Genomic DNA, 14,235 nt, shown 5'->3' with positions numbered 1-14,235 from the left:
TTAAGGGAAATGCTTTCAATTTTTCACCATTGAGGATAATGTTTGCTGTAGGTTTGTCATATATAGCTTTTATTATTGTTGAGGTATGTTCCTTCTATGCCTGCTTTCTGGAGAGTTTTTATCATAAATGGATGTTGAATTTTGTCAAAGGCTTTTTCCGCATCTATTGAGATAATCATATGATTTTTATCTTTCAATTTGTTAATGTGGCATATTACATTGATTGATTTGCAGATATTAAGGAATCCTTGCATTCCTGAGATAAAGTCCACTTGGTCATGATGTATGATCTTTTTAATATGTTGTTGGATTCTGTTTGCTAAAATTTTGTTAAGGATTTTTCCATCTATGTTCATCAGTGATATTGGCCTGTAGTTTTCCTTTTTTGTGGCATCTTTGTCTGGTTTTGGTATTAGGGTAATGGTGGCCTCATAGAATGAGCTTGGAAGTTTGCCTTCTTCTGCAATTTTCTGGAAGAGTTTGAGTAAGATAGGTGTTAGCTCTTCTCTGAGTTTTTGGTAGAATTCTGCTGTGAAGCCTTCTGGTCCTGGACTTTTGTTTCCTGGAAGATTTCTGATTACAGTTTTGATTTCCGTGCTTGTGATGGGTCTGTTAAGATCTTATATTTCTTCCTGGTTCAGTTTTGGAAAGTTATACTTTTCTAAGAATTTGTCCATTTCTTCCAAGTTGTTCATTTTATTGGCATAGAGCTGCTGGTAATAGTCTGTTATGATCCTTTGTATTTCAGTGTTGTCTGTTGTGATCTCTCCATTTTCATTTCTAATTTTGTTGATTTGGTTCTTCTCCCTTTGTTTCTTGATGAGTCTGGCTAATGGTTTGTCAATTTTATTTACCTTTACAAAAAAACCAGCTTTTAGCTTTGTTGATTTTTGCTATGATCTCTTTGTTTCTTTTGCATTTATTTCTGCCCTAATTTTTAAGATTTCTTTCCTTCTATTAACCCTGGGGTTCTTCATTTCTTCCTTCTCTAGTTGCTTTAGGTGTAGAGTTAGGTTATTTATTTGACATTTTTCTTGTTTCTTGAGATAAGCCTATATTGCTATGAACCTTCCCCTTAGCACTGCTTTTACAGTGTCCCATAGGGTTTGGGTTGTTGTGTTTTCATTTTCATTTGTTTCTATGCATGTTTTGATTTCTTCTATGATTTGTTGGTTATTCAGAAGTGTGTTATTTAGCCTCCATATGTTGGGATTTTTAATAGTTTTTTTTTTCCCCCTGTAATTGAGATCTAATCTTACTGCATTGTGGTCAGAAAAGATGACTGGAATGATTTCTATTTTTTTGAATTTACCAAGGCTAAATTTATGGCCCAGGATGTGATCTATTCTGGAGAAGGTTCCATGTGCACTTGAGAAAAAGGTGAAATTGATTGTTTTGGGGTGAAATGTCCTATAGATATCAATTAGGTCTAGAAGGACCATTGTGTCATTTAAAGTTTGTGTTTCCTTGTTAATTTTCTGTTTAGTTGATCTATCCATAGGTGTGAGTGGAGTATTAAAGTCTCCCACTATTATTATGTTATTGTTAATTTCCCCTTTCATTCTTATTAGCATTTGCCTTACATATTGTGGTGCTCCTATATTGGGTTCATATATATTTATAATTGTTATATCTTCTTCTTGGATTGATGCTTTGATCATTATGTAGTGTCCTTCTTTGTCTCTTTTCACAGCCTTTATCTTAAAGTCTATTTTATCTGATATGAGTATTGTGACTCCTGCTTTCTTTTGGTCTCTGTTTGTGTGAAATATTTTTTTACAGCCCTTCACTTTTAGTCTGTATGTGTCCCTTGTTTTGAGGTGGGTCTTTTGTAGACAGTATATATGGGGTCTAGCTTTTGTATCCATTCAGCCAGTCTTTGTCTTTTGGTTGGGTCATTCAACCCATTTACATTTAAGGTAATTATTGATAAGAATGGTCCTGTTGCCATTTGTTTTGTTGTTTTGGGTTCGCGTTCATACAACATTTCTGTGTTTCCTGTCTAGAGAAGATCCTTTAGCATTTGTTGAAGAGCTGGTTTGGTGGTGCTGAATTCTCTCAACTTTTGCTGGTCTGTATAGCTTTTGAATTATCCTTCATATCTGAATGTGATCCTTGCTGGGTACAGTAATCTGAGTTTTAGGTTATTCTCTTTCATTACTTTAAGTATGTCCTGCCACTCCCTTCTAGCCTGAAGAGTTTCTATTAAAAGATCAGCTGTTATCCTTATGGGAATCCCCTTGTGTGTTATTTGTTGTTTCTCCCTTGCTGCTTTTAATATTTGTTCTTTGTGTTTGATCTTTGTTAAATTGATTAATATGTGTCTTGGGGTGTTTTGCCTTGGGTTTATCCTGTTTAGGACTCTCTGGGTTTCTTGGACTTGTGTCACTATTTCCTTCCCCATTTGGGGGAAGTTTTTAGCTATTATCTCCTCGAGTATTTTGTCATGGCCTTTCTTTTTGTCTTCTTCTGGGACTCCTATGATTCGAATGTTGGGGTGTTTCACATTGTTCCAGAGGTCCCTGAGGTTGTCCTCATTTCTTTTAATTCTTTTTTTCTTTTTTCCTCTCTGCTTCATTTATTTCCACCATTTTATCTTCTACCTCACTTATCCTGTCTTCTGCCTCCGTTATTCTACTATTGGTTCCCTCCAGAGTGTTTTTTATCTCATTTATTGCATTATTCATTTTTAATTGACTCTTTTTTATTTCTTCTAAGTCCTTGTTAAACATTTCTTGCATCTTGTCAATCCTTGTCTCCAGGCTATTTATCTGTAAGTCTATTTTGTTTTCAAGATTTTGGATCATTTTTATTCATTGTTCTAAATTCTTTTTCAGGTAGATTCCCTATCTCCTCCTCTTTTGTTTGGCTTGGTGGGCATTTTTCATGTTCCTTTACCTGCTGGATATTTCTCTGCCTTTTCATCTTATTCAGATTGCTGGGTTTTTGGTGGCCTTTTTGTGTTCTGGTAGTCTGTGGTTCCTTTTTATTGTGGAGGTTTCTCCCGGTGGGTGGGGCTGGACGTTTGGCTTGTTGAGGTTTGCTGGTTAGAGAAGCTTGTGTTGGTGTTCTGGTGGGTGGAGCTGGATTTCTTCTCTCTGGAGTGCAATGGAGTGTCTAGTAGTGAGTTTTGAGATGGGTCTATGGGTTTGGTGTGACTTTGGGCAGCCTGTATATTGACGATCAGGGCTATGTTCCTGTGTTGCTGGAGAATTTGCATGGTATGTCTTGCTCTGGAACTTATTGGCTCTTGGGTGGTGGTTGGTTTCAGTGTAGGTATGGAGGCTTTTGGATGATCTCTTATTAATTATTGTTCCCTGTAGTCAGGAGTTCTCTGGTGTTCTAGGTTTTGGGCTTAAGCCTCTTGCCTCTAGATTTCAGCCTTATTCTTCCAGTAGCCTCAAGACTTCTCTATCCATACAGCACTGATAACAAAACTTCTAGGTTAATGGTGAAAGGATTCTCCACAGTGAGGGACACCCAGAGAGGTTCACAGAGTTACATGAAGAAGAGGAGAGGGAGGAAGGAGATAGAGGTGAGCAGGAGGAGAAAAGGGGGGATTCAAGAGAAGAGAGACAGATCTAGGCAGTACTCTGTTCCCTAAGTGTCCTCCGCAGCCCAGAACACCCACAGAGATTCACAGAACTGGATTGAGAAGAGAATGGGGAGGGAGGAAATAGAGGTGATCTGGGGGAGAAAAAGGAGAGTCAAAAGGGGGAGAGAGTGATCAAACCAGTAATCACACTGCTGAGTAAAAATGGGTAATGAAGGTTGGATTCTAAAATGTCCAAAATTGATATCAAATACAGAGAAACAAAGATTAAAAATCTAGAGTAGAGGTTAGACTCTTAAAAATACAATATTAAAGAAAACAAAAACACAAAAAATTTAAGAAATATATATGAAGTTTGCTTTAAAAATAGGGTCCTTTTTTTTTTGGCCAGGTTATAGTGGGTTATAAAAATGAAAATTACGGAGTAATAGAGGACTTTTAAAAAAAAAAGAAAGAGAAAAATTTTTTTTAATTAAAAAAATAATGGTAAAACTATATCTAGGAATTTCTCTGGAGCTGTTGCGGGCAGTGTGGGTTCAGTTCAGTTTCAGATAGCTCCCTGTTTCAGCTTAAACTTCTTGACATCTATAGGCCCCTTCCGGTGTAGTCGTGTTAACTACAGGGATTTTAATCTGTTGCACCAGTCACTTCTAAAGCGGTTCCCTCTGTTTATTTGGCTTCTGTTTGCAGGTCTCTTCAGTGTCTACTTTCCGCTCTGACACAAGCCGGCGGAGGTGGTCTCTTGTTTAGGTTCGCTTGTTCAGTCGCGCTGCGGGGAGGGGGGGCGCTGCAGACAAATGTCACTGGCGTGTGTGGGGAGCACTCGCAGTGTTCTGGCCACACTGGATTTGCCCCCACTCACGGCGTGTGTGCTTTCCCCGTCTACACTGCTCAGGCTCCAGGCTGCTCTACAGGGAGCGGGCCCTGAGTTGTGTGCACTTCCCAGGCCTAAGCCACTCAGGTTCAGGTTTTCGGGTACTCCACAAAAGCACAGACTCAGTTGGGCCTGCGTTTTGTGCCTTCCCCTGTCGGAGCAGCTCAGGCAGCCAGGAGGTTGATAAGCGCACTCTCCCTGGGTGCGATGTGCCTTATCCCCTCCGCGGTCCCAGTCTCAGTTTCCAGGCTCGCTGGTCAGGTGCGCCTTGTGTCTCTTCTGAAAAGCTGATTTCTGGCTGTGACCCTCCCGGCGGATGTCAACCATCCAGAATCTCAGGAAGTCTTTGGTTAGAGACTGGAAGCCTGTTTGCAGTTTGGTAGGGGGTGCCGTCTCTGGGGCCGAGTTTGCCCCTTTCCCTTCCCCCCTGCCTCCTGCCCCCAGCAGGGGATGGGCCGGTCCAAAGCCGGCTAGCTCTTCTCTGGTATTCGCTCAGTCCTTCGTTCTGGGAACAGGCGGGTAGTGCATCCCACAGTTTAAGTTGCTATCTCACATTAGCTCCCTCCGATTGCCCTCAGGGCTTTCAGGCCCAGTCCTTACCCTAAGCAATGCCACCACCTGCTCCTCTCAGTTCAGCCCCCACTTGCTGGTGGCAGATGCAAGCATCTGGGGTACTTTTCTGCTGGGAGTTGTTTTTAGGCATGTAATCTGTGGGTTTTATTTATTTGTCCTCCCAGTCAGGTTGCCCTCTGAGATTCGAAAACTTCCCCCAGACCCGCCGGTGAGAGGGTTTCCTGGTGTTTGGAAACTTTCTCTATTAAGACTCCCTTCCCAGGATGGGTCTCCGTCCCTCACTCTACTGCCTCTCTTTTTATCTTTTATATTTTGTCCTACCTCCTTTCAAAGACAATGGGCTGCTTTTCTGGGTGTCTGATGTCCTCTGCTAGCGATCAGAAGTTGTTTTGTGGAGTTTGCTCAGCGTTCAAATGATCTTTCGATGAATTTGTGGGGGAGAAAGTGGTCTCCCTGTCCTATTCCTCCTCCATATTAGCTCTCTGCATCTTATCTTAAGTGACAGTTCTCTCTTGCAGGTGAACCAGAAGTTAACCATTGCTTGCACTGGATTTCAAAGTCACCTACTGTTAGGTGGCAACCGATTCAACTGCTCAACCCCAATTATGGTTATTGCTGTTTGCCAAAATGAAATAATCTAGGCACTGTTGTGTCTGTAAGATGATTAAATGGAATTATCAATTCTTGCAGTGATTGCTATTACCTATTTTTTTATATATGTAAACTGTACCCCGAAATGCAAAGTTTAAGCTGCATTAAACACAATGCTTTCTGAACAGCAGACTTTTATTAAGCAAGGAAAAGAAATTCTTGAAACTCCTTGAACAGAATGCATCTGTTAATTCAGTAATGAAAATAATGGAAAATCTGATTTTAAAATAAACATATTCCATATTCCAGCTAGGATCTTCGACAAGCACCAATGAAAGTGATAAATGAACAATAATTTTATGGATAGAAATTCAGATAATGTAAACAAATTGCAGTGGTCTTCCACACTGAATATTTAGTCAGTCTTTCAGTTCAGTCTTTCAGTCTTTCAGTTCAAATGACTGAAAACACCACTCAGTGTACTTCTACCAGAAATATGTTCTTATTGCCAAATTGCAGGCAAATTTTCAAGGGCCTGGACAAAAATTTGCAATAATTAAAAATAAAAGTGTACTGATTCCATTTACTATTACAAGAATTATCAAAGATATAAATGTCTTACTTTATTACTGCATAGGTCATGGATGCAAGTAATCACAACACACAAAAAATTGTCCTTTTGCACATCAAATATCTCTCTTGTAACAGAGAAGTAAGAAAAAGTCTTACTTCCAAGACTTGGGAATGAATAGAAAAATTTCCAAAGATTCTCTCATTAAGTTTACAGTTAATGAGAAAAAGATCTACTATTTTGGGAGGAAGTGAAACAAATATAAATTTGTGAATGTTTGCTTGATGGTATAGACAGTGTTTATTTGAATTTGAAGCAAATCATGAATGATTCTATGGAAGGAGTTGATTGTCTTGTCCCTTCTCTGGTACTGCTCCCCAAGCAGCATTGGATGTCCTTTTTATTGAAAAGTTATAAAATTATTCAATATTTGTTCTGTGCAAGCTACAGGATTAAAGAATTTTTGTGATTATGCTGGCATTCAGCATTATTTTCTCATAATCAAAACTCTATGGGGTGGTCTCTTTATCACATGCAACTGAAAGAATTCTCAATTTACATGAAACTCTGCAACATGCTTTGATTCTGAAGAAAATGCCCCCAAATCCTAAATGACATTTTAAATAATCCATTAAATAAAACCTAGAATATCTCTTTAACAGGATTTTGCAAATGGAAAGAAAAGCAAACCATGTTATTGGAGTCCTCTTTCACTTCCAGGAACTTGTTGAATATATTAAAGAAAGAATTAATGAAAAATATGTCCTGTTAAGTGTCAAGGCCATTCTCAAGAAAAGCAGTGTCACTTAACAGGAAAATGAAATCTGAGTTGAAGGGTATAATTGTTATGATTATTTTTTGAAATGGATTTCATCCTTTAAGGAATTTAATTCTTGTGCAGGATGTTAGTAAACACTCTTCCAGGATAAGAACATGAAATAATCATTTGTAGTGTTGAAGAAAAATGGAATAAAAATTGATAACAATACTATTTGAGTTAATAGACACATTTAAAAAAGTTGTTGATCAACATATTCATTGTCATCCTGAATAGTGGAAATGCAAGTTATGTCATTAACAATAGATTACATGCTTCAAGGAATCAGATTTGAAAATAAAGTATCAAGGTGTTAACTTTATACAGCAAGTATTCAGTATATTAACCCATGATGCTAATGTTGACTGTGTCTTCTAATTATTGAATGCTCATTGGCCCAAAGAACAAAATTTAGGTATGACAGTTATAGAAGCTGTGTGTCAATGGAAATCAAACATAGACTGTACCTGCAAGGCATTTGATAAACCAGTTTTGCAAAACAAGGAACTGTTCCATAGAGCCAAACCATCAGGGAAAAATAATTAAAGAGAGAAGCATAGGACTTCCCTGGTGGTCCAGTGGTTAAGACACCACACTTCCAATGCAGGAAACATGGGTTTGATCCCTAGTCAGGGAACTAAGATTCCATGGGGTACAGCCGAAAAAGAAAAGAAAGGAGTGTATAATTTAGATACTCCTAAATTTTTGAAGGTAAATCAGTATAGATTTATCTATTAGTATAGATATGTCCACACGAATTTTATCTCAATGTAAGACACAGAGCAAGTAACAAATAGTTAACTGGACGTCTAGCATCTTTACTGGCTGAATCTGGCAACCCGAATGGACACACATATCCAAAACCTCAACACCATACACTTGAGAGTGTGAATTATGCTGTGAATTGTGTTTCTGCAGGTCAGCTGGATGGCTCTGCTGAGTTGGACCAGGCTTGGCTAATTCTAGGTGGGCTTTCTCCAGCATCTCTACACACTTGATGGGAAGGTTAAGAGCTGGCTTTGAGGATGGTTTCACTATTTGTCTGACTGTTGGCTGACTATTGACTGGGACTGTTAGGGTGGCTAGGACACAAGAGTCTTGTCATTCTGTAGGATAGCCTTAGCTTGTTCTCATAGCAGTTGAGAAAATTTCAAAGAGAAACAATGGATACAGACAAAGTCTCTTAACTGGTACACTATGAATCCTACTCCATTCTATTGGCCAAAACAAGTCCCAAGTTTAATCCAAACTCAGAGTGCAAGAATATGGACTTTATGGCTTGAAGCTATTGATTCACACTGAGAAGCCATGAATATAGGAATTAATGGAGAATTATGACCATGTTTGCAATATTTACCATTCAGTGATTCAAGTAGTTTGGTTCTAAAAACTATTTGTTTCTCTTGGTAGGTCAGCACACTTTCTGATTATAAAATGTTCTTGATTGAAAGGTGAATTGGATGTAAATTAATGCTTAAGACTAACTTGGCTATCAATCACTGACTTTGACCAAATTTCATGAGTATGTTTTATAATGTTAATTTCTCACATTAAATAAAGGCTATGCAATATAAATACTTAAACCATGAGTAATATCATTTTGGGGCTTCCCTGGTTGTTCAGTGGTAAAGTATCCTCCTGCCAATGCAAGATTGGGTTCAATCCTTTGGTTGGGAAGGTCCCCCGGCAAGGAAATGGCAACCCATTCCACATTCTTCCCTAGGAAATCCCATGGAGAGAAGGAGCCTGGTGGGCTATAGTCCATGGGATGATAAAAGGGTGAGACACAACTTCTCAACTAAACAATAACAGTAACATTATTTGAGTTTTACAATATAAATATTTATACCATAAGTAATATGATTTAAACTTACTATGTTTTCCTATTATTTAGCAATTATCTTCTTTTTGTTGTTGTTGTTGTTCATTAGATAATTCATGTCCGACTCTTTGTAACCTCATGGACTGTAGCACACCAGGTTTCTACATCCTTTACTGTCTCAGGGTCAAATTCATGTCCACTGCGTCAGTAATAACGCCTAACCTCTGCTGCCCGATTCTCCTTTTTGCCTTTAATCTTTTCCAGCATCAGAATCTTTTCCAATGAGTCAGTTCTTCACATCAGGTGGCCAGAGTATTGGAGCTTGAGCTTTAGCATCAGTCCTTCCAATGAAATTCAGGGTTGATTTCCTTTAGGATGGACAGGTTTGATTTCCTTGCTGTCAAAGGGACTCTCAAGAGTCTTCTCCAGCACCACATCAAAAGCATCAATTCTTCAGTGCTCAGCCTTCTTTATAGACCAACCAACAGCCAAACAGGACTATTGGAAAAACCATAGCTTTGACTGTACAGCTTTTTGTTGGCAAAATGTTGTCTTTGCTTTTTAATATGCTGCCTAGGTTTGTCATAGCTTTCCTTCCAAGGAGCAAGTGTCTTTTAATTTCATGACTGCAATCACCATCCACAGTGACTTTGTAGCCCAAGAAAATAAAATCTGCCACTGTTTACACTTTTTCCCCTTCTGTTTGCCATGAAATGAAGGGACCAGATGCCACAATCTTATTTTTTTGAATGCTGAGTTTCAAGCCAGCTTTTTCACTCTTTTCTTTCACCCTCATCATGAGGCTCTTTAGTTCCTCTTCATTTTCTGTCATTAGAATGATATCATTGCATATCTGAAGTTGTTGATATTTCTCCTGGCAATCTTGATTCCAACTTTTGATATATACTCTTTTCCAGTGTAGACAAATGAAATCTATTCAGTCCTACTGTTTTCCCCTTACTGGCCTTTCTTTGTAACTTCTACAAAACCTTGTCCATTTTAAAATAGAATTAATATCTGAAATAATATATCATTAATAAAATAGTCATTTCTTTAATTTTTCATTTGGTTCTGTATCTCTTAGCTTGCTAAATAAATTATATGATGATTACAATTTTAAAAATCCTTAACCAAATAAAGTCAGCAAAAAATAAGCATGTAAAGCTTGTAGTAGTGTAGAACTGCATTTTGTACTTGACTGTTTGGTATGAGAGAGTTAATTCTTAGGTAAGTTGAAAAGGAGTCCGGGGCCCTCCAGGAGGAGAAAGGGACAAATGTTTTTCTTCTACATTGCTTTGTCTTAGTCACAGAAGACTTTTTTTTCTTAAACTCTGAGCTGTTATGACAACCATCTTTAGGACTTTCTTTAAGCCCAGAGCTGATGATTGCACAACAAAACAACTCATCTTGCTCAAGGGCATGTTTTTCCTTAAGCTCTGTACTAATGATTATATAACAACAATATATCCTGCTTGAGGACCTGTTTCTCACTTTCTGACTAATCCTGTTATCTTAGAGGTCTGCTGTGGGAGTGACTCTGGAAAGCCTTTCTGTTGTTAGTAACCACTTGAAACATGCATAAGGCCTTGGTAAGACCAGCCAGTGGGGCACTCTCTGCCCACTTCTGATGTCTGTTTCAGAAGCATTCTCTGTCCCCTTTGCACTGTAAGAAAACTTTTGCAACACAAAGCTCTGAGTGACTGAATCCAAGTCTCTGGTTCAAAACAAAGTCTCTCCTTCGGAGATCATGAATTTGACACCGATCTCTGTTAAGCTATCAGGTACCAAAAGGAATTTATGATCTTTTAGTTTGACAACAATCGATTGAATATTGTTTACATGCACACACAAAAATTAGTAACTAAAACTGCAAGAGAGAATAGTATTTTTCTACATTTAAGAATGCTTCCATTCTCAGCCAAAAATTGTTATGTAATCACATTTTCTATTAAATCACAATCTTTGATGATACATTTTCAACAATTCATGAATTCGCTCTTCATTTTGTATTTCCTTCCACAGTTAAACACAGAATCAATAAGATTAAGTCCATAATCATCCAACTGGAACTAAAAATTTGTGATTTCTTATGCACCAAGTAATTTCAGGTGAATGCTTTATTCAAATAAAATTTAGGAGGCTTCTGTTTCAATAAGTAACATCAGTCCTTTGGTATTTTTTCATTCTTTCTAAAATAAAAGGCAAAAAAAGTAATAAAATAATCATATTCAGCAATTGAACAAGCAAATATTTACATATAGTTTAACAGAAGGCTCAGATAGTAAAGCGCCTGCCAGCAATGCGGGAGACCTGGGTTCAATCCCTTGGTCAGGAAGATCCCCTGGAGAAGGAAATGGCACCCCACTCCAGTACTCTTGCCTGGAAAATCCCATGGATGGAGGAGCCTGGTAGGCTACAGTCCATGGGGTCACAAAGAGTCGGACACGACTAAGCAACTTCACTTTCTTTCTTTCTAATGATGAATGAACTGTTGGCATCACCATACAGTGAAATCAATTGGTAGTGAGTCTGTTAATGTCTAAAGTACATTTTATGTGAAGTTCAAGCATATGAAAAGTGAGATACCTATATGATTTAATAGAATGATACGTCTATTATAAAGAATTTTTTCCCTAAAAAAATGGTTTTCAATCTTTATCTTGCATCAGAATCACCTGAAGGGCATGATTTCAGAGGGACTTGAAGTAACAGAATAAAAATTTTATCACTCATCATTCTTGAGTCTCCAGTCTACCACTTCTTTTGATAAATTGCTCTGTTTTCAAGGCACCTTAACAAGTTATCTCTCTGTGCTAACCTGAAAGCAGATGCTACAATCAAGGATAATATGACCAAGAAAAGTTTTAAAATTTTCCCATCTAGAACATTGATAGCATGTCCCTAATTCATTCCTAGTTGATAATTTCAAGTATTTGGTGCTGTGCCTTTATTTCAAATTTATCTATGTTATCATTTTTATATTATAATTTATTTTAGGTTTTATCTCTTGTTAAACTCCATCTTAAAGTCTAAGATAGAGCTAGATTCATAAGTGAGCAATCTTGCTACCTGCGCTTATCTATTCAGATCTGGGGTTTTAACTGCTCAACGTGGGAGAAATCGCAGTTTGTCACTTTAGTTACTAAGACCTCCTGGGTTCATTCAACATAAGAACATAGAGACTGGCCTTAGTATTTGCTTCATTCACTTCATGATTTGGGGACAGAAATGTCCATGCCACCAGCTTACTCAAATTTGTGTCTTCTTTCATAAAAATTGGTGATTTCTTTCCTGTTGCTCATCTTTAACTTTAGAGTTTTATTATGTCTCAGCAGTCTGAGTGTTATTATGTTGTCTATTTAAGTTGAAAAAGCCAAACTTATATAGCATGTTTATGTTTCTCTAATTTAGTTTAAAAATCAGTCATTTCTCTTGTATTTTATCATTTCTTCAACAAGAGTGTTCTACTTTTTCTTGGTCGGGGCAAACAAACGAGTAGAAGCATAAGAACCTTTCAATAATTTTTTTTTTTTTTTTAAAAACTTGACTTTATTCCATAAGTACATACAAAAGGTATACTTATTCAATATCTATTTCCATAGAAAAGTCATTCGTAGGGTTGGCTAGAGTGTTTGGTGGGGAGAACAGTCATTCATAAAATTGTCACCTCCAAAATTTTTCTGCACCTTTTTCCTTTTAAAATAGAATAAAAGTCAGAGAAGGAAATGGCAACCCACTCCAGTATTCTTGCCGGGAAAAGTCCATCGACAGAGGAGCCAGGCGGGCTGCAGTCCATGGGGTTACCTGACTGATCCTGCGTGCATGAGGGTGAAGGGAGATGGTTTGGTAGCAATAAACTGGTAGAACTAAAATAAAATAAAATAGAAAAAGAGTCATGTGCGGCAGAGAGCTGGCCCTGTAGCTGCTGGCTCCACCACCAGAAAATATTTTATCTGCAGAGGTCTTTGCCAAGTTTCCTACTGAAATATGAACCTTTAAGTTGATTCCTCAGGAAACAAATATTACATACAAATTAGTTGAGGAAAAGAAAATCACACACACTCTTTAACTTCCATAGTTATTTTGAAACAAAACAAACTCCTTCTACCTCTGCCAAACTAGGTAGCAAACATATAATTAGCTACATTTAAACCTAAGACTGAATTTGTATTTCTAGATTAGTTTCAGTTAACTTTTGTGTTGTTCAAGTTATCTAGGTGTATATGTTATAACTTTTAAATTACATTATCAAAGATTATACATTTAGTAAGTTTTTGATTAAGACAAAAGAAATTTTAAAATATTAGTGTAGTGATACTTATATGAGGGGGACATCTTATAAACATAGTGGAAAATCAATGGAATTTTCAAGGGCTACTGGCTTACATAGTTTGCAGTTTTAAAGGTTTTTTTTTTCTTTCTGGTTTTTAAGTTAAGAATAAATGAAATGCTGCTTTCCTTGAAAACATTCTAATTGGCAGATAACCTAAATGTACAGAACAATTATTAGGATGATTTCACCCTCTCTGGATGCAAGGACTTATATTACTGTTTTTAAATCATCATTTTCATACAGTGGACATGACATTACAGGGAGTAGTCAAAGTATATTTACATATATTAATTTTCAATAATCCTGGGTAGAAGTAAACATTAAAAAATGAGGAAAGTAAATTACATGGTCAATTAGTCATAGATCGTATACTGTTGTTTACAATATTTAATTTGTTGATGTTTAAAACCACCATGTGTTGTGTACGTGATACTCACAGTGATCTACTATCCAGATTTTCCCAATGAAGAGTGTGTAGCCCCAGCTGCTGGAAATGCTGTTGGCAGAAAGACTTCAGTTGGCAGAGCTTGCAAAGATTATCTCAACTGGAGGGATCTGCATGCTCCCCAGGGGCGGCCTCTGTCCAGTGATTGATGGAGCGAAGGTAAAAGATGTGGCCCTTTTGTCAAAGATGGGCCAACTCTGACTAGTCGTATTAGCTCAGGAGGCTACGGTCAGCCGTGCGTTTCAGCTTGACTCTTCACTCAGTGCCGCTCCTGTTCCTCTCTTCCGCAGACATTGATTCCAAGAACGCTCCTAATAAATATCTCGTGTGCTATACTCCATCTCCAAATCTGCTTCTCAAGAACCCAACCTGGAGAATTACATCTGAGTGATAATGAAACAGTTTTGTCTATGATGCACATTTCCAATTACTCTTTGTAGTTTTCAATAAACCTCATACATATATGTGTAGGAATTGGTAGAACTTCATACTCCACTCGGAGAAGGCAATAGCACCTCACTCCAGTACTCTTGCCTGGAAAATCCCATGGATGGAGGAGCCTGGTGGGCTGCAGACCATGGGGTGGCGAAGAGTGGACACGACTGAGCAACTTCACTTTCACTTTTCACTTGCATGCATTGGAGAAGGAAATGGCA

This window comes from Cervus canadensis, chromosome 28, assembly GCF_019320065.1.
Source record: "Cervus canadensis isolate Bull #8, Minnesota chromosome 28, ASM1932006v1, whole genome shotgun sequence".
In the NCBI taxonomy this organism is placed as follows: Eukaryota; Metazoa; Chordata; class Mammalia; order Artiodactyla; family Cervidae; genus Cervus; species Cervus canadensis.
Note: the sequence above shows the minus strand (reverse complement) of the source record.